Genomic DNA, 21,510 nt, shown 5'->3' with positions numbered 1-21,510 from the left:
ATCGCCGAATCTAGCAATTACTAAAATCCAAAAAGCTCTAACTGCAATAGAAAACTGGAGCGCATCGTATGGCTTCCAAATAAATCCCACAAAAACCCAAGCAATCTTGTTCCCTGCCAGTGCACAAAAAGTAGCGGCCAATGCACGTAAAGCAACTCGATCTAAGAAAACCCCTGACCCCCCACAACTTACTCTATGTGGTGCTCCTCTTCCGCTTCTTGACAACATTACTTTTTTGGGTATGACATTTGACAAATATTTAACATGGAAAGACCACATCCTTAAACTAGTTGTACGCTGCCAAAAGGACCTCAACTTTCTAAAATGCATCCAAAGAAACAACTGGGGTACGGATAAAAAAGCCCTGATGCGTATCTATAAAGCCACTATCTGGGCAAAAATAAACTACGGAAGCATTGCGTACAATTCAGCCAGTGAAACATTACTCAATAAATTACAAGTAATCCAAAATACGGCACTTAAAATTATAACTGGTACACGTAAATCTACAAGCAACGTTCTGCTGCACGCTGAATGTGGAATGATAGAACTGGGTCAACAAGGGCAAATTAACCAACTAAAATACCGCGCGCGCACGCTATCTATGGGACCACACCTCCCAATTAATCTTAGTGTTACTGAAGACCCGGCCTACCAAAAAAGGAAAAAGAAGAGTGCTCTCCCGTACGCGCAGAACGTGCTCGAGCTAGGCAAATATTATGAGACTATTGACATTAAAACACAGGAACCTACATACTTTAGCTTAAGAAATCTATCAAAACCAAATATTGACTTACATCTAACAACATTAATTAAAAAATCCGACAACGACCCAAACAGTGGCTCTTTAGCTCAAAACTATGTAACAGATAAATATGGGGATTACACCCAGATTTTCACTGACGGTAGCAAAAATGAGGAACTTGAAATAGCAGGCGCGGCTTTTGCGGTAGTGTATCAACCCAAAAATGTCATTATACATCAGTGCAAGGTAAAATACAATAAATAACTATCTATATTTGCTTGCGAACTAGCTATAATAAACAGCGCCATAAAGTGGCTTAACGAACTTGAAACTCACGAACGCTCAAACTACGCGATATTAACCGATTCTCTCAGCGCCTTACAAGCACTTAATGCAGGATCATCGAAAACGCGTCCCGACCTAATATGTGAAACATTAAAGGGAATCACAAAACTAGCAAACAACAATATCACTCTCCAATTCGTATGGATCCCGAGTCACGTAGGCATTCCGGGTAACGAACACGCTGACCAACTTGCCAGAATAGGTTCCCATGAAGGTCTACCCTCTGATTTAAAGCCTAGCGCGCGAACTAATTGCAATCATTAACCAAAAAGGGTATAATGAACAGGATCACAAATGGTCAATGTACTGCGCCAATCATAATTTACCGCTATTAACCAACCCTAGCCATAAGATTAACATCTATAGTCCCATTAAAAGGGAAGACAGGGCTTACTCGCGCATGCGCCTAGAGTGACTTGATTGCACGGCGACTATTACAAAACTGTCCTCTGCCCCCAGTGCAACATTCATAACACGTTTGAACATCTTTTCTTTATATGCCCTAAACACGCTGAACAGAGACTAGAACTAAGTGCAGGGGTAATAGCGGCCTACAAAAACCCACTTATCATTAATCGCGACTCACTGTTGATGCCTCCAAGCGGAATCGCTCCTTTTGTGCGACTGCACGTGTTTAAATTTTTGCATGACACGGGCTACTTAGATAAAATATAATATTCCGTTGGACTATTAGCGGTAGATAGAAATAACAACACATACCGTCAGTTATATACTGCTTCATTTATTCAAATTAATAATAGCAATCTTATGTACTAATGACGGGCGGGACTCGGACGATGGTCACTTCGGTGTGCACCATATGGCCACTCGTCTGGGCCCGAACTGAACCTAACCATATTATCCCAGCCCTATAAGAAAATAAAAATCAATAAATAAATAAAAACTCAGATCAATAATGGCAACTTAATGTGCTAATGATGGGCGGGTCTCGGACGATGGTCACTCCGGTCTTGTCCATATGGCCACTCGTCTGGGCCCGGCTCGAACTAATATACTATTATTCATTAATTTGGTTCTAAAACTGTACCATAAAACAATTCATGATATATGTAATTTTAAAGATTCCAATTAATAATGACTATCTTATGTACTTATGACAAGAGGAAAATTGCATCAACAAATAAATAGATATAGAAACACTGCATGTAATGTGCACGCCGAGAACCTATATTTGTATTTGGGGTCCAAATGTACTTTGGATTGGTAGTACATTACAGTGCAGTGTCCAATAACACCTTGTTGACGTCAATACATAAATAAACAATACTATAAACAAGGCAAAGATGAGGGAGCTGTCTATAACGAACGTTCGCGGTTTCCTCGTCTGCGCTTTAAGATATATAGGAAAATTACACCAATAAATAAATAGATAAAGACTAATAATACTAAAACGACGGAAGAGTACGTCCACCCCCCCCCCCCCCCAATACATATGTCACTTGGCCCCTTTCGACCACTATGGATAAGCTCTAATCCTTCTTTTACAACCAAATAGCGCTCTAGGTAACAAAACCCATGGTTCCGCGAGACCCTCGTTTTCCTTCTCTTAAGCTGTAATCGGCAACAACGACGAAGGTAGGGGAAAAGCACACAGACAACATACTTCCACGCAGGATCGGAAGACGCAGTAAGTACGCACGTGGGCAAATTTACCCACAGTGCAACCCCTATAGGTGAAAATATTGTTGTAATTAAATGTGATTAGTAAACATTTTTCCCATATGTACAAGACTTAAACATGTCCCAAAGAAAGAAAGTGTAGAACCAGATATTGTCCTCGCTGTACCCCCAACAACCAACCAGTCATCTCGGTCCAACCACACAAACGCAGCCCTTTTTCAACTATATTAAACTAAAATACCTTTCAAAACTATTCTGACCATTGCAACACCATTAAAACACCTGACAATATCCAATAGCACAACTGAGAGAGCCCATGTGAATTTACAGGGCAGTAGAGTAATATCTGTACTAATCTATGTTTATGTACTAACTAGTCCTCCGCGAGGGACGTTAAACGGGGGTGCAGTGTATCGGTGCTGTACACCGGGCACTTAAAAGAACCAGGGGCGCCTCTGGAATCGGGGCGCCCTCTGTATCCCGCTCGAACCCCCACTAACACCTCCTGGGGCGGAGAGCACAAAAACCACACACAAATTATAAGGAATTAACATTAATGCCAATAAGGATAATGCTAATCTAGAGATAATAGGAATACTGCAAAAACCATTTCGATAAAAGGCAAACCAATACATAATCCATTAAAAAAAGAAAGAAAAAAGCATCTAGTCACATTAAGGTCTCATTGGCCATCGTGCTATGATGTATAATATGACCTTATTTTCTCCCCTGAAGGGTCACAGGGGCAGGTCGATACATCTGTAGTCGAGAAGACGCTGGACGACCTGTAAATAAATCTAAAATACACACACACACACACCAATTTGTTTTGGAATCCTTACTACGCAGTTGCGTCTTAATTATTGTCATAAATTTCGACACCCACCACCACCCCTTCTAAACCATATGTTTTTAAATGTACAGTTATATTTCTATACGATTGTGTTATTCTATAACATTCTATACTGTATCATTATCTTTCTGTTAATATGCATAATAAGCTTGTTTTTACGGGCGTGTTTGTACCGCCCATTATGTCAGTGTAGCTAATAACATGATATATTTTCATCTATGTTATGGCATTTTGCAATAAATGCCCATTTTCGATCAATCATATTGTGTTTGTTCTTTCCTTTATTACATACGAGTCCGTCCGGTCTAAGACCTTTCCATTACTATAAAGGACAATACATAAAAAGAATGATTTCATTATTACATACCAACAGTTCAACACGTCTGAGCTTAACCTTTCCTTGTATCTCAGGATTTTTATATTATTAAATGCATGTTGCGCTAGTGTATTAATGTAAGAACTGTGAGATTTCCTCCAATTCAGTTATTTATGGTGAACTCTGGAATTAAAAAGGAGCGTGTGTGAGTGAACGTTGATTTGTAACTTAGTTTTGTACAGAAATGAATTGAACATGTATATATTTACAATGCTTCGTTTGTACCTTTGTATCGGAGTGCGCGGATAAATATCTGTTTTTGAAAAACGATCGTTTTCCGTTCAGTAAAGCAATTTACATTTGTAACGTAAATATTTTACTTTCATGACAAAATGACCAGCGTCTTTCAATGCTATATAGCTGACGTCAGTTCTATAAGACACAGACAAGTGCTTGTTATATCGGAGAACATTAATTTAGTACAGCGTACACACGGAATATTCATGCGTTTAATGTTTGCTTGCCGACATAATTTTGTGTTCACAACGTTCCGAGCACACATGTTTGATAATTCAATTATTTAGGCAAACATTGTTATTGTTTAGTAGCTTTGTTTTCATTCAAAAGTTATTGAATTGCATTATTGTTTCGCAATGAAATTGAGTAATGATGGATGGGTGTCAAAAAAGGATCTTTCTAGTTTAACACGTTATTATGTTTATTATGATTTTTTTATTGTTTTTTATTTTATTTTAGGTTAAGCACAACATATTATCCCAGTCTCACATCGTCGATCTTGCCTGTGGTGAACAGAAACGGAAAGTATTGCTTTTCTGATATCAAACTGATTATAGTCATTGACATCGGATGCACAATCATACATTTTTGTTAAACTTACCATAAACAAATGTAGCACTTAATGCATGTGTGAAATACATTCGTGTTCGATATGATGAGAAACAAATTATTTCGAATTAAGTTAAGTATCAACTAAATACACGGGCATTTGATCAGCTGCGAGGCGACGTTGTATGGTAGCATCATATTCCATATCTACTTGCCTTAAGGAATTCATTAATCAAATAATAAATACCGCATTTTTTATTGTGGAATACATGTATTGCTATCAATTGTGTCGCCTTTATAACAGCCGTGTTTTTTGCCATGCGGCGTGTTGAACAGCCGATTCGTTTTTCAGTCAAGTTATAAGCAAAACATATATGCAATAAGCAAATTGCAAATTGAAAAAATGTTCAATTGGCTTTTAAAGAACAAATATAGTTTATACTTCATATATATTTCATTAATTATGTTTGTAATACATCAGATTTTCTTATTTATTATTATGCTCAATAAAACGAAAGCATTAAAACTGGTAAGAAAAGCATCATTTGATCCACAACTAATATGTATGATAACGAGGGACACGTCAATCTTACAAACGAATCATTGACTACATTAAATAAGCCCGACTGATTGTAGTTACTTTTTCTGAGTTGTGCTTTTCTCAGAAAGCCATAGTTTAAGTGTCGTTTTAGTTCACATGCTCCAATTTAACGCGATACAAATATTGCGCTTCCTTCTTAACGGACAAAACGTTATTTTACAAGAAACTGTTAAATAAATGCATTACCAACATCTGAAGACGATCAGCCAGTGCTATAGTCTGTAAGTTCTCCTACTGTGTCCATTTGTTACCAAGTAAATACATTGTTGCTGCCAAATTATCGTCGAAGATATTCGTCCCCGCCGTATAATCCGATCAAACGGCGTCTATGATTCGATATTGGTGTACCGTCCTCAAGTCGTCGGTAAATATAAAAGATGTCCCGAAGAAAATGAATATCTGCCCTTTATCTTTGCTTTATTTCTGTGTTCGTCTTATAGCTACTTCTACGATACTTATACTAATATTACTTCTATTACCACCACCACCACCACCACCGTCACCACTACCACCACCACCACCGCCAACAGCACCACCACAACCACAACAACCACCACCATTATTAGCAATACCACCCCCACCACCACCAGCGCCAAAACAACAACAACTACTACTACTACAACTACTACTTCTACTACTACTACTAATACTACTACTACTATTACTATATACAACTACTACTACTATTACTACTACTTAGACAATAACTACTACAACTACTACTACTACTACTACTACTACTACTACTACTACTACTACTACTACTACTACTACTACTACTACTACTACTACTACTACTACTTCTACTACTACCACTACTTCTACTACTACTACTACTCCTCCTACTACTACTACTACTACTACTACTACTACTACTACTACTACTACTACTACTACTACTACTACTACTACTACTACTACTACGACTACTACTACTACTACTACTACTACTACTACTACTACTACTACTACTACTGCTACTACTACTACTACTACTACTACTACTACTACTACTACTACTAGTACTACTACTACTACTACTACTACTACTACTACTACTACTACTACTACTACTACTACTACTACTGCTACTACTACTACTACTACTACTACTATTACTACTACTACTACTACTACTACTGCTACTACCGAGTCTTTTGCCTTAGCATTTAAGGTCAAAGGTGATTCTCTCTGGTCGTACATGTCTGGGTTCACGAGTTAGCGATTAACAATATCCAATTTAAATGTAGGACTCAAAAATGTGCTGTATGGTTTGAAGTGTTATTACTTTCCGTTTTAGACATTTAGAAGTACCGGTAGTTGTTCCGGATCCGTAGGGCGTTCTTTTACTTTTCTGTGGCCTCATGAAACATTTAGTATAAGCCATTATATTTTAAAATGGAAGTTTAAAGACATGTATTCAACCACCTGAGCTTCCGTTTGCTTTATGTATTTATTAATTAATCAAAACCGACCACGTTTAATGCATTTAATGAAATTCGCAACTAATTGTTCTGTGTAAGGACTACGTGGACGGTATTCTCTCGAGAGCGGTCGCGACGTAGCCTGTAGCCAAAGTGTCGCATACCCATGGGACGGTCAATGCAATGCGTTCAGGTTTAAAACCGGTTTATATTCCCAGCCAATGGAAATGCATTTACGTTCCGATGTATTAAGTTAATTGATATCAGTTTGTTGTGCTCGATTGGTCGAGAAAAAATCCGCATCACAACAACAAACGCTCGATTGGTCATTGTCGGCTCGGGTACTACTTACATGTACCCCGAAAACTCTTAAGGTTACTTGCGTGTACCCCGGGTTTTTTTCTCGACCAATTTTTGCAATCTAACCGGTTGATCAACTTTCGGTTGACACGTCCTTAACAATACCTCTCATTTCTGATACGTTCACAGACTTTCACACCAGGACCTGTTTCATGTTGTGTGCGATTACATAATTGATGAAGAAAAGGCAGCGTTATTTTCCACAGCCGTGATTTCACTTAATTCTGCTGTAGCGTAGTAAATAGATTTACATATTCACGTTGATGATTATTATACTTCTTTTTTACGTGGGATAACAGTATTCGTAATGATACATATTTGATACAGCTAGCTTAATAATTTAGTTTCGCCCGAAAGTTTTTTTGCGACAAACAATGTCATATTCGTTTGTATTTGTTTGTATCAACATTAATTTACAAATATATTAAAAAATATATATATTTGTACATGTATACACAGTGGAAAAATGCATTGATTTAATGCACGTCATTGAATTTACTAATGTTTTGCGATTTGTGGGCTGTCATCACGTTTGGGTTATAGCTTCAATGTGTTGTAATGTTATCCTGTTTATCAGAAAACATTGGTATTTTAGCATTTACGTATTTGCACACAAATGATTGTTGTTTTTCTTGAAATGTCTTGTTACATGTATACCCCATTACAGCAATACATATTACTATTATTTATCGTAATTCATATGACGTTTAATTATTCGAATACAAAACTGAAATAATAAAGGTTGGAGTTAAACCAGCAAATAAATATCGTTTTTAAGAATGGTATTTTGCCAATAAGCATTCGTGAACGCTTGTTAGTTTGATTTTTCTATTTTTTTCCCCGTGTAATGATCCAATCATGTTGTCGCCAGCAACGTTTTTCTAATTTGGTGACAGAAAGTATCGGATAATTTTGTGTTGTCGCTTTCTAATCCGACTTTTCGAGTCACTTTATCACCGATTCCATTAATTTGAATTCCTGTAAATCAGACAAGTGTCGTTAGATATAGACTCTTGACAATTACTTCATCAATCACTGGCTTTACAGCCGATATATATGTGTTTCGCTTAAGAAATATCGTGTGATTAAGAAATATCGTTTGATTTAGAAGTATCTTTTGATTTACATTGTCTCCCAAAGAAAGAAAGTGTAGAACCAGATATTGTCCTCGCTGTACCCCCAACAACCAACCAGTCATCTCGGTCCAACCACACAAACGCAGCCCCTTTTCAACTATATTAAACTAAAATACCTTTCAAAACTATTCTGACCCTTGCAACACCATTAAAACACCTGACAATATCCAATAGCACAACTGAGAGAGCCCATGTGAATTTACAGGGCAGTAGAGTAATATCTGTACTAATCTATGTTTATGTACTAACTAGTCCTCCGCGAGGGACGTTAAACGGGGGTGCAGTGTATCGGTGCTGTACACCGGGCACTTAAAAGAACCAGGGGCGCCTCTGGAATCGGGGCGCCCTCTGTATCCCGCTCGAACCCCCACTAACACCTCCTGGGGCGGAGAGCACAAAAACCACACACAAATTATAAGGAATTAACATTAATGCCAATAAGGACAATGCTAATCTAGAGATAATAGGAATACTGCAAAAAACATTTCGATAAAAGGCAAACCAATACATAATCCATTAAAAAAGGAAAGACAAAAGCATCTAGTCACATTAAGGTCTCATTGGCCATCGTGCTATGATGTATAATATGACCTTATTTTCTCCCCTGAAGGGTCACAGGGGCAGGTCGATACATCTGTAGTCGAGAAGACGCTGGACGACATGTAAATAAATCTAAAATACACACACACACACACCAATTTGTTTTGGAATCCTTACTACGCAGTTGCGTCTTAATTATTGTCATAAATTTCGACACCCACCACCACCCCTTCTCAACCATATGTTTTTACATGTACAGTTATATTTCTATACGATTGTGTTATTCTATAACATTCTATACTGTATCATTATCTTTCTGTTAATATGCATAATAAGCTTGTTTTTACGGGCGTGTTTGTACCGCCCATTATGTCAGTGTAGCTAATAACATGGTATATTTTCATCTATGTTATGGCATTTTGCAATAAATGCCCATTTTCGATCAATCATATTGTGTTTGTTCTTTCCTTTATTACATACGAGTCCGTCCGGTCTAAGACCTTTCCATTACTATAAAGGACAATACATAAAAAGAATGATTTCATTATTACATACCAACAGTTCAACACGTCTGAGCTTAACCTTTCCTTGTATCTCAGGATATTTATATTATTAAATGCATGTTGCGCTAGTGTATTAATGTAAGAACTGTGAGATTTCCTCCAATTCAGTTATTTATGGTGAACTCTGGAATTAAAAAGGAGCGTGTGTGAGTGAACGTTGATTTGTAACTTAGTTTTGTACAGAAAGGAATTGAACATGTATATATTTACAATGCTTCGTTTGTACCTTTGTATCGGAGTGCGCGGATAAATATCTGTTTTTGAAAAACGATCGTTTTCCGTTCAGTAAAGCAATTTACATTTGTAACGTAAATATTTTACTTTCATGACAAAATGACCAGCGTCTTTCAATGCTATATAGCTGACGTCAGTTCTATAAGACACAGACAAGTGCTTGTTATATCGGAGAACATTAATTTAGTACAGCGTACACACGGAATATTCATGCGTTTAATGTTTGCTTGCCGACATAATTTTGTGTTCACAACGTACCGAGCACACATGTTTGATAATTCAATTATTTAGGCAAACATTGTTATTGTTTAGTAGCTTTGTTTTCATTCAAAAGTTATTGAATTGCATTATTGTTTCGCAATGAAATTGAGTAATGATGGATGGGTGTCAAAAAAGGATCTTTCTAGTTTAACACGTTATTATGTTTATTATGATTTTTTTATTGTTTTTTATTTTATTTTAGGTTAAGCACAACATATTATCCCAGTCTCACATCGTCGAGCTTGCCTGTGGTGAACAGAAAAGGAAAGTATTGCTTTTCTGATATCAAACTGATTATAGTCATTGACATCGGATGCACGATCATACATTTTTGTTAAACTTACCATAAACAAATGTAGCACTTAATGCATGTGTGAAATACATTCGTGTTCGATATGATGAGAAACAAATTATTTCGAATTAAGTTAAGTATCAAACTAAATACACGGGCATTTGATCAGCTGCGAGGCGACGTTGTATGGTAGCATCATATTCCATATCTACTTGCCTTAAGGAATTCATTAATCAAATAATAAATACCGCATTTTTTATTGTGGAATACATGTATTGCTATCAATTGTGTCGCCTTTATAACAGCCGTGTTTTTTGCCATGCGGCGTGTTGAACAGCCGATTCGTTTTTCAGTCAAGTTATAAGCAAAACATATATGCAATAAGCAAATTGCAAATTGAAAAAAATGTTCAATTGGCTTTTAAAGAACAAATATAGTTTATACTTCATATATATTTCATTAATTATGTTTGTAATACATCAGATTTTCTTATTTATTATTATGCTCAATAAAACGAAAGCATTAAAACTGGTAAGAAAAGCATCATTTGATCCACAACTAATATGTATGATAACGAGTGACACGTCAATCTTACAAACGAATCATTGACTACATTAAATAAGCCCGACTGATTGTAGTTACTTTTTCTGAGTTGTGCTTTTCTCAGAAAGCCATAGTTTAAGTGTCGTTTTAGTTCACATGCTCCAATTTAACGCGATACAAATATTGCGCTTCCTTCTTAACGGACAAAACGTTATTTTACAAGAAACTGTTAAATAAATGCATTACCAACATCTGAAGACGATCAGCCAGTGCTATAGTCTGTAAGTTCTCCTACTGTGTCCATTTGTTACCAAGTAAATACATTGCTGCTGCCAAATTATCGTCGAAGATATTCGTCCCCGCCGTATAATCCGATCAAACGGCGTCTATGATTCGATATTGGTGTACTGTCCTCAAGTCGTCGGTAAATATAAAAGATGTCCCGAAGAAAATGAATATCTGCCCTTTATCTTTGCTTTATTTCTGTGTTCGTCTTATAGCTACTTCTACGATACTAATACTAATATTACTTCTATTACCACCACCACCACCGTCACCACTACCACCACCACCACCGCCAACAGCACCACCACAACCACAACAACCACCACCATTATAAGCAATACCACCCCACCCACCACCACCAGCGCCAAAACAACAACAACTACTACTACCTACAACTACTACTACTTCTACTACTAATACTACTACTACTATTACTATATACAACTACTACTACTATTACTACTACTTAGACAATAACTACTACTACTACTACTACTACTACTACTACTACTACTACTACTACTACTACTACTACTACTACTACTACTACTACTACTACTACTACTACTACTACTACTACTACTACTACTACTAATACTACTACTACTACTACTACTACTACTACTACTACTACTACTACTACTTCTACTACTACTACTACTCTACTACTACTCTACTACTACTACTACTATCTACTACTATTACTACTACTATTCTACTACTACTAACTACTACTACTACTACTACTACTACTACTACTAAACTACTACTACTACTACTACTACTACTTACTACTACTACTACTACTACTACTACTACTACTACTACTACTACTACTACTACTACTACTACTACTACTACTACTACTACTACTACTACTACTACTACTGCTACTACTACTACTACTACTACTACTACTACTACTACTACTACTACTACTACTACTACTACTGCTACTACCGAGTCTTCTGCCTTAGCATTTAAGGTCAAAGGTGATTCTCTCTGGTCGTACATGTCTGGGTTCACGAGTTAGCGATTAACAATATCCAATTTAAATGTAGGACTCAAAAATGTGCTGTATGGTTTGAAGTGTTATTACATTCCGTTTTAGACATTTAGAAGTACCGGTAGTTGTTCCGGATCCGCAGGGCGTTCTTTTACTTTTCTGTGGCCTCATGAAACATTTAGTATAAGCCATTATATTTTAAAATGGAAGTTTAAAGACATGTATTCAACCACCTGAGCTTCCGTTTGCTTTATGTATTTATTAATTAATCAAAACCGACCACGTTTAATGCATTTAATGAAATTCGCAACTAATTGTTCTGTGTAAGGACTACGTGGACGGTATTCTCTCGAGAGCGGTCGCGACGTAGCCTGTAGCCAAAGTGTCGCATACCCATGGGACCTCAACAAGAAGATGACATCTGCTTCAACCCCACACTTGAATTATCAAAACGCCTAATTAATTCAGCCATTAAATAAATGAACAGCGGCAGGAATATAGTTAATGAGGTCGTTGTCAGAAGAACACATATCAGACACAACTCACACAAAGTTCAATTTACGAGCGCTTTATCATGATTTACTAGTATGATATTTGAACGTATTCTTAATTAATTATTAAAAAAGTGAAACTTCAGCATCCGGAAAGGAAAACATGTTTCATATCGTGGAAGTATAGTATACGTTAATGATATTATACAATGTAGTAATACTAGTGCATATGTTATTTTTAAGACATTTTCTGACATATCATTGGTTTTGCTCGCGAAAGATTTTGTTTGACTTCATTTATGCCAAGTGACCGAACAGTCCAACGAATACCATACAAAAGTAGTAACATAGTACAAGAATACATTCAACATGAATAAAAAAATGGGTGATCGATTAGGGACGGTCAATGCAATGCGTTCAGGTTTAAAACCGATTTATATTCCCAGCCAATGGAAATGCATTTACGTTCCGATGTATTAAGTTAATTGATATCAGTTTGTTGTGCTCGATTGGTCGAGAAAAAAATCCGCATCACACCAACAAACGCTCGATTGGTCATTGTCGGCTCGGGTACTACTTACATGTACCCCGAAAACTCTTAAGGTTACTTGCGTGTACCCCGGGTTTTTTTCTCGACCAATTTTTGCAATCTAACCGGTTGATCAACTTTCGGTTGACACGTCCTTAACAATACCTCTCATTTCTGATACGTTCACAGACTTTCACACCAGGACCTGTTTCATGTTGTGTGCGATTACATAATTGATGAAGAGAAAGCAGCGTTATTTTCCACAGCCGTGATTTCATTTAATTCTGCTGTAGCGTAGTAAATAGATTTACATACTGTATTCACGTTGATGATTATTATACTTCTTTTTTACGTGGGATAACAGTATTCGTAATGATACATATTTGATACAGCTAGCTTAATAATTTAGTTTCGCCCGAAAGTTTTTTTGCGACAAACAATGTCATATTCGTTTGTATTTGTTTGTATCAACATTAATTTACAAATATATTAAAAAATATATATATTTGTACATGTAAACACAGTGGAAAAATGCATTGATTTAATGCACGTCATTGAATTTACTAATGTTTTGCGATTTGTGGGCTGTCATCACGTTTGGGTTATAGCTTCAATGTGTTGTAATGTTATCCTGTTTATCAGAAAACATTGGTATTTTAGCATTTACGTATTTGCACACAAATGATTGTTGTTTTTCTTGAAATGTCTTGTTACATGTATACCCCATTACAGCAATACATATTACTATTATTTATCGTAATTCATATGACGTTTAATTATTCGAATACAAAACTGAAATTATAAAGGTTGGAGTTAAACCAGCAATTAAATATCGTTTTTAAGAATCGTATTTTGCCAATAAGCATTCGTGAACGCTTGTTGGTTTGATTTTTCTATTTTTTTCCCCGTGTAATGATCCAATCATGTTGTCGCCAGCAGCGTTTTTCTAATTTGGTGACAGAAAGTATCGGATAAGTTTGTGTTGTCGCTTTCTAATCCGACTCTTCGTGTCACTTTATCACCGATTCCATTAATTTGAATTCCTGTAAATCAGACAAGTGTCGTTAGATAATGACTCTTGACAATTACTTCATCAATCACTGGCTTTACAGCCGATAGATATGTGTTTCGCTTAAGGAATATCGTGTGATTAAGAAATATCGTTTGATTTACATTTGCATCCATAGTGGAACCTACGAACAATAGTTAAAAAATATCATGTAAAGCGTCCAATTTGATCTAAAGATTTTGTAATAACAGTTTGCATATCAGATGGCACTGTAACAACTATTTTCTTACAAATACACAGCGATGCAATTCCTCTCGTTTTCCATACCGTAATATTCTCAATGCCCTATCTCACACCTATATTCGCGTATTGTATTGTACGTCCCTTTCATCGGACATTCGATCGTTGTGTTTCTGACTTTACCGTCAAGAAAAGGTGTACAACGGAAAAAGGTTGTGAGATCAAATAATATATTATAACAAAATGAACACTGAGCTTGATTGCATACAAGGTGTGGGCACGCGTCACTGTCACGGCTGTGTGTATGTGTGTGTGGTCAAATGGCTGTTGTTTATTGTAGCAGTGTATGGGTAGTTATTTATCCCAGACAAATCATTTCCATCTCTTTTATTATGACATTCTAAATTCTTTCCATGTCAGAACAATGTCTGTCCCGACGTCAAGATGAGATTAGATTATGCATAAAGAGTGACAATAAAAGGTTTCAATGAATTCAAAATCGGCGCGTTACTGTAGTAAATGTATTACCTACAGATCAAGAAAATAACCGGAGACTTTTTAAGTTGTAGTTTACTAGGGGAAACTGACCTTAATCATGATTTACGATATTTCCAGAAGAAGTAAGTCTAGACACGAGACACCGTATATAATAAAGTACTAAACACATGTATCAAATTTAATCATGATGGCCTCCGACAAAATGAATTCACATAATACGGCGTGTCCGTGCGAATCTTCTATGGGACACTTTTCACGTTCACGAAAAAAAACACACAATTATAATGTCTTCATAATTTGTTATCATAGTCATTTACACGTGCATACCTTTCTCCATATACATATTTGACAGTGAATATGTGGTATGGTATAGCCTTAAAAAATTGTCTGTTTCCATGAAACCAACCGACATTACGTGTTGATGCCGACCCTAACTGTTTGTTTATTTCAGGTTTAGTTGTCAATCAGCTTTGATATTTTCGATAATATAAGATAAATTAACTTTAAAATATAAAGTAAGATACGCATATATGGGACATTTCTGTCATTGATCATCCTCGTTGAAATGTGAAATAATTGGTTTATAGTGAGAATAGGGGTTAGGAAAAACGTTGTGTTGTTCTATTAAAGTTATCATTGGTAGATATGAGTGGAATAATTATCCCCACGCTTTTTAAAGCGTGGGGATATTGTATTGATCTCCGCTGTCTGTTCGTCTGTCCTGGCCACCATCTCCGTCACACTATTAGCACTAGAATCTTGAAACTTACACACATGGTAGCTTTGAGCATATGCGGCGGTGCACTATTTGGAATTTTGATCTGACCCCTGTGCAAAAAGTTATGGGGTAAAATGGGGTAAAATGAGGATATTTGCACTCATTTTACAAACAACATGCGACGCACATGATAATAACTTTTGACCCAGGGGTCAAATCAAAAATCCAATTAGTGCACCGTCGAACATATCCTCATGTAGCCATGTGTGTAAGTTTCAAGGTTCTAGTGCTAATTGTGTTGAAGAAGATAGTTGACAACCAAGCCCACCCAAAATTTTGTTTTAACATAACTACTTCATTTATTCACCAATTGACTTCAAATTAATACTGAGCATCTTTATGACAACACGGTCTATCTCTACCATTCATGTCCACATAACCCACGGCATTTGATAAAGGTAAAGGCAGCTTGGTTCCCGTCCTCTTTCAAATTTATCGAGAGGTTCACGGGTACTACTTCCCCGTACCCCCATTTTTATTTCGTACCCAAAATATTTCGTACCCATTTTTTTTCGTACCCATTTTTTCGTACTCAACTTTTTTTTCATACCCACATTTTGTTTCGTACCCAAATTTTTTCGTACCCAATTTTTGTTTCGTACCCAATTTTTTTTTCCTACCCAATTTTTTTTTTCGAACCCAAATATTTTCGTACCCAAATTTTTTTCGTACTCATTTTTTTTTCGTACCCAAATTAATTTTCCTACCCAATTTTCTCTTCCTACCCACATTTTGACTTTAAATTAATACTGAACATCTCTTATGATAACACGGTCGACCATCCATGTCCACATTACCCAACCCAGGGCCACGCCCACATTGGCCACACTCGCCCAAAATTGACTTTTCGTCCGTCCGTCCGTCCTGGCCACTATCTCCTCCTACACTATTAGCACTAGAACATTGAAACTTAAACACAGAGTAGCTATTGAGCATATGTGCGACGGTGCACTATTTGTAATTTTGATCTGACCCCTGAGTCAAACATGCGGCGTGGGGATACGCGTAGGCCGCTGCCGCGCCATTTCTAGTTGATGTTGTTGTTGTTTAATTGGTCTAAAAAATATAAATGTCATACTGCTCTTCGTCTTGGCTGAAAGCTTACATTTAAAACAACATGCCTGGTTAACGATTACCGTTTACACAACATAAAAATAAAATTGCATTACACAATCAGGTAAAATATGTCCACGTGAAATTTACTGGGATACCTAAAAGGAAACATTATGGTCACGACTATTGCGAAAAATGCAAAATTGTACTGCAAGCGAACACTCTTATGTGAGCAATATATCAACCATGCACATGATTTACTTTAATTGAGATATGGCAGATACAGTTGATTCGGTCGATAGTATACGGAATACCGCTATGGCCATCGCGTTTAAACATTAAAATCCAGAGGGCGACAATGCGATAGTGCAATAGTACGATGGCGACAATGCAATAGTACGATGGCGACAATGCGATAGTACGATGGCGACAATGCGATAGTACGATGGCGACAATGCGACAAAGCGATAGTTCGATGGCGAAAACGCGAAAGAACGATGGCGACAATGCGACAATACGATGGCGACAGTGCGGTAGTACGATGGCGACAATGCGATAGTGCGATAATACGATGACGACAGTGCGACAATACGATGACGGCAGTGCTACAATACGATGGCGACAGTGCGATAGTACGATGGCGACAATGCGACAATGCGATAGTGCGATAATACGATGACGACAGTGCGACATTACGATGGCGACGATGGCGACAGTGCGACAGTACGATGGCGACAATTCTATAATACGATGACGACAATGCGTCATATCGTACTGTCGTCATCGTACTATCGCATTGTCGCCATCGTACTATCGCATTGTCGCGATCGTACTATCGCATTGTCGCCATCGTACTATCGCACTAACGCATTGTCGCTCTCTGGATTTGAATGTGTAAACACGATGGCCCTAACGGTATTCCGTAATAGTTACTTTACTCCAAGTTTAACCAAATTAAAAGTTACGAGCGTGACCCTAATGAGACTAACGTTTCCCGACATCCGAGTAGGCGTCTCCTGTTTATATTCGTCAATAGAACGGCTTAGCTTGTATCCGACGTTCAGCTGACCTTTTCATGTAAAGTGTATGAATTTGCAATAAATTGTTGTAGCTGTCAATGACTGTGGACAACAAAGGTTATATGAGTCCACAAATTTGTTGTTTTTTGTTTTTATATGGGGAATTACATTCAATATATAAACATGGTATTGTACTGCCCTGTACAAGAGCCACATGGTAATATACTGCCCTGTACAACAGCCACATGGTAGTATACTGCCCTGTACAACAGCCAAATTGAAATATTCTGCCCTGTTCAACAGACGCATGGTAATATACTGCCCTGTACAACAGCATCATGGTAATATACTGCCCTGTACAACAGCCACATGGTAATATACTGCCCTGTATAACAGACGCATGGTAATATACTGCCCTGTACAACAGACACATGTTAATGCACTGCCCTGTGCGGCAGCCACATGGTAGTATACTGCCCTGTACAAGAGTCACATGGTAATATACTGCCGTGTACAACAGCCAAATGGTAAAAAACTGCCCTGTGCAAGAGCCACATGGTAGTATACTGCCCTGTACAAGAGCCACATGGTAATATACTGCCCTGTACAACAGCCAAATTGTAATAAACTGCCCTTTGCAAGAGCCACATGGTATAAACTGCCCCGTACAAGATCCACATGGTAATAAACTGCCCTGTACAAGATCCGCATGGTAGTAAACTGCCCTGTACAACAACCACATGGTAATATACTGCCCTGTACAACAGCCACATGGTAGTATACTGCCCTGTACAACAGACACATGGGAATAATCTGCCCTGTACAACAGCAAAATGGTAATAAACTGCCCTGTACAACAGCCACATGGTAATATACTGCCCTGTACAACAGCCACATGGTAATATACTGCCCTGTACAAGATCCGCATGGTAATATACTGCCCTGTACAAGATCCGCATGGTAGTATACTGCCCTGTACAACAGACACACGGTAAAATACTGCCCTGTACAACAGCCAAATGGTAATATACTGCCCTGTACAACAGACACATGGTAATATACTGCCCTGTACAACAGACACATGTTAATATACTGCCCGGTACAACAGCCACATGTTAATATACTGCCCTGTACAACAGCCACATGGTAATATACTGCCCTGTACAACAGCCACATGGTAATATACTGCCCTGTACAACAGGCATATGGTAATATACTGCCCTGTACAACAGCCACATGTTAATATACTGCCCGGTACAACAGCCACATGTTAATATACCGCCCTGTACAACAGCCACATGGTAATATACTGCCCTGTACAACAGCCACATGGTAATATACTGCCGTGTACAACAGCCACATGGTAATATAATGCCCTGTACAATAGACACATGGGAATAATCTGCCCTGTACAACAGCAATATGGTAATATACTGCCCTGTACAACAAACACATGGTAATGTGCTCTTATAGTGAATAGGTTATGGCGCATAAAATATCAAAGATGTTCAACTTTCTGAAGAAAGCACCAAAATTTAATATACCCTTAATAAAATAAAACGTGAGGACACGCTTTATCTGTCCGGGAACCTACTTTTAAACCAATTTCAAAAAGGGAGGTAAAAACGGCTTTTCTGAGATAGAGATTTTCCTGAAATTGCTATATGTTACAATTATTGAGTGAAAATGATTTTAATGTTAAAATAATGCAATATTATGAATGAGAGGTGCATGATCTGTTGAAATTGTATGGGTATTTATTGATGCATTACATGATAATCCTCCAAATTCGTACTTGAAAGGGGAGATTATAAGTACATTACCTTTAGTACATATACACACTTGTATAACATAAGAAGTAAATATATTTAATACCCGTTTCATATAGTATTTACCTTCATTTCAAATCTATAGGTAATTCATTATAATAAACCTTATTTTGTCGGGCTAATAGGTATCAAAGAGATAATATTAGTTATCTAAAGCACATTTTAATAAAGATCATCGTGCTTGTATTTGAATGATGGATTAAAATATAAAGAACATAACAGAACATGTACATAGTTTATTATTGAATTGAACAACATATTAATTAATGTTAATTAAACTATGTAATGGAGAGTATATATATGTAATGATCTTAGAGCATAATTATAATTATGTTATATACAATTATAATAAAGATATCAAATTATTCAGAAGTAAACAATTATATATTCCTTACGTTTTCAATGTACATCAATTATTGTTCATATAAACAAGTTGAGACAGCATAAATAGTATGCCATATACATTTTATAGAATTATTGTCAATTTATGATAATAGAATGATAAGCTGCTATATACATGTATGTTAAGTATTGTCATGATTGTAACTCAAACTTTTCTAGCAAGGAAATTTAATGGAAAAAACATTAATTTTTAAACCAAATACCAACTTCACCTTTGTAAATCACATAACAAATGTTCACATAATATACATAACTATGTTACTAATCAGTAAGTTTAAAAAAAAAATTTGTAACAATTAACTTTTCAGCAATTATCCACATGAGTATCCAGCATGATATGTGGTAGTGGAGTGTTGAACTGGACTTAAAATATATAATTAAATGAATTAATTAGATCTAGTCTCCTGTGGTTGATATATATTCAATACCAAAACACTAAGAGGTTGTATTGTCATTTAACAAAGACATTGGTGATGCCTTACTTTGTGCAAGTATTATAAATCACGACAATGAAGCTGTCACCTTATTACGAGCTGCAAGTATTGTAAAGACCTGTTTAGCAAAAAGTATAAATTCAAATGCTCTTTGATTAATGCCCAGTATCAAGATCTGCCCAAATCTTTAAATATGCTAGTTGAAATGATACTCTCTGGGACAGATATTTGTCACGAGACTGGACCAGAATATAACCTTTAAGATATTGCTTCTTCAATGACACAGCTCCTGGTTTTTAATGCTGTAAAACGTGTGAAGAAAGATTCGAAACATGTTCGCACGCTGCATCCTTTAGATAGTGAGACAATGTTGCCCTTATATATGGGCCTTGCAGTACACAATAAAACCAGACGCAAAGATCTTGTAGACGTATTGTACGAAAAAGGGCTTTCCACTGGTAGAGCTGACAGCATACAGAATGGTGCTATTACTTCACGTGGTCAGTGGGCCTTACAAGTGATGGTAGCTGCTCTTTATATATTGAAGTGTAAAGCTTATAAAGAGTATGCCGAAGGAGTCACAGATAGTGCTGAAAAGTTAGATTATCAGCAGTGGTCAGATATGATTGATAATATCCATCCTCAATTTGCGTACTGGAATAAAACAATGGAGCTTGAAATACTGTTTAAACAGTTTATGAAATCTCAAAGGGAGGCTTATTACGAGATGTATGTAGAATGCCTGGGTAAGATGGTGCCATGGATGTTTGCAATAGACCATGTTCATTATGCTCGTTGGCTGACTGTCCATTCACAAGATTTAATTTTACTTAAAGAAAGAAGTATCGATGTCCACAAAGCGTTCACAAAAGGACACTTTGTAACAAATAAAACTAAACACAGATTTTTAGCACTTGCTCACGACCAAATTCGTGAGCAGCAGAATGCTTAAGTAAAGGGTGACGGTGGATTCGTTGGTCTAACCCAAAAATCCAGATGCACTTCGAAGATGGATGGTGTCTGCACCAGAAACATCACGCATTCTTATCGAAGCGAGTGATAATACAGACAATTCAGATGATACGAAACACCATGAGGAGAAGCAAACTAAACAAAAAAAGTTTCAGACTCAGGTACGCCAGCTAGTCGAAACAATAGATGATATGGGAAATCCCTTTGAAGAAGACAGCAGAATCAATTGGAAAAGCTCAGTGCGAATCTGTGATTGTTGAACGTC

Source organism: Dreissena polymorpha, chromosome 5 (assembly GCF_020536995.1).
Source record: "Dreissena polymorpha isolate Duluth1 chromosome 5, UMN_Dpol_1.0, whole genome shotgun sequence".
NCBI lineage: Eukaryota > Metazoa > Mollusca > Bivalvia > Myida > Dreissenidae > Dreissena > Dreissena polymorpha.
This window is presented reverse-complemented; position numbering follows the sequence as displayed.